We start from the raw sequence: 1,677 nt of genomic DNA, 5'->3' as shown, positions 1-1,677 counted from the left end.
CTCGTGCATTGGGCTCGCACCTTGCACACACAAGCAATGCCTAGACAATCTTAATCATAGCTCAACCGCACACTCAGAGGATTGGATAGCTTCTTTCGAAGCCAACCTACCCCCACACGTGTGAGAGTGGCCAACAATTTGCTAGCTTCTTCATCAACTCCGCCGAAAGCCATCCTCGACATACCCGTGCATTGAGAAGGTTTGGTGGCCGTACTCCCAACACAAAAGCATACCGAAGACAACCCCAAGCTAAAGCTCACTTGAAGCCAACGCATCGTCACCATGTGTTCGTGTGGCCGAGAATTGGGTAGCTTCTTCATCAACCCCGCCGAAAGCCATCCTCGACATACCCGTGCATTGAGAAGGTTTGGTGGCCGTACTCCCAACACAAAAGCATACCGAGGACAACCCCAAGCAAAAATTCATTTGAAGCCAACCCATCGTCGCCCACAACTAGTGGGTGAATGGTGTGCTTCCCGGGGTTGGCATAGACATTCCCTCGCATGCAAAAGATTGTCGATGCGAAAGATTATCTATGCCAACCCCGGGAAGCACACCATTCACACACTCCCGACCGGTGTGGTGTGGCGGTGATTGGATAGTTACGGATTGAGCACTTGCCAAGGATCAAAATGTGTCATTTAGAAGAAACATTTTCAAAAAGTTTTTAAAATCTTGTGGGTTTGCAACTCATAAGAGCGTCACTTTCAACGTCCCTGGTATTGGATTGAGTTTCTAAAAACAACCGTGCACACCGAGGTTAAACTTTACCGGCTCCACTCCGACTCGCCGCTCGCCCACAATTTGTTTGCAACGAAACATTTGTTTTTAATTTTGTTGGTTTGAAATTGTTTTGAAAAGGTTCTTTAAATCTAGTGGGTTTGCAACTCATAAGAGCGTCACTTTCAACGTCCCCGGCATTGGATTGAGTTTCTAAAAACAACCGTGCACACCGAGGTTAAACTTTACCGGCTCCACTCCGACTCGCCGCTCGCCCACTAGTCCGAAGGCAACAAAACATTTGTTTTTCATTTTGATGAAAATTTCTGTTTTTAAATCTTGTTGGTTTGAAATTGTTTTGAAAAGGTTCTTTAAATCTTGCGGGTTTGCAACTCATAAGAGCGTCACTTTCAACGTCCCCGGCATTGGATTGAGTTTCTAAAAACAACCGTGCACACCGAGGTTAAACTTTACCGGCTCCACTCCGACTCGCCGCTCGCCCACAAATCCGAAGGCAACAAAACATTTGTTTTTAATTTTGATGAAATTTTTTGAAAACATTGGCTTGGCAAGCCCCAATCCGCGACTATCCACCCACCGCCACCCCACACGAGTGGTTGTTGTTGCGAAATGAGGTTGTGGTCGACATGCCCGTGCATTTGAGAAGGAGTTCCTAGCACTCCATGCTCTCCCATGCCAAAAAAAAGCCTAGACAACCCCATTTCGCAACTTTCCACGCCTTTTTTTTCCTCCCTCACCCATGGCGGCGGCGTGGTGGCGGCGGCCGGATTCCGGCCACCACCGCCATGGGTGGCAGCCCCCCGACCCCGACACCAAACCCATAATACCGAGGCAACATATCGAGGCAACATGACATGGGTGTGGCGTGGGGGAAGGGGGCTGCAGCTAGGAAGGCATGGGCTGCCATGCATATGCAGGCAACACACACCCCCCTAT

Source organism: Prunus avium, unplaced genomic scaffold, assembly GCF_965620075.1.
Source record: "Prunus avium unplaced genomic scaffold, drPruAviu1.hap1.1 HAP1_SCAFFOLD_785, whole genome shotgun sequence".
Taxonomy (NCBI): domain Eukaryota; kingdom Viridiplantae; phylum Streptophyta; class Magnoliopsida; order Rosales; family Rosaceae; genus Prunus; species Prunus avium.
Note: the sequence above shows the minus strand (reverse complement) of the source record.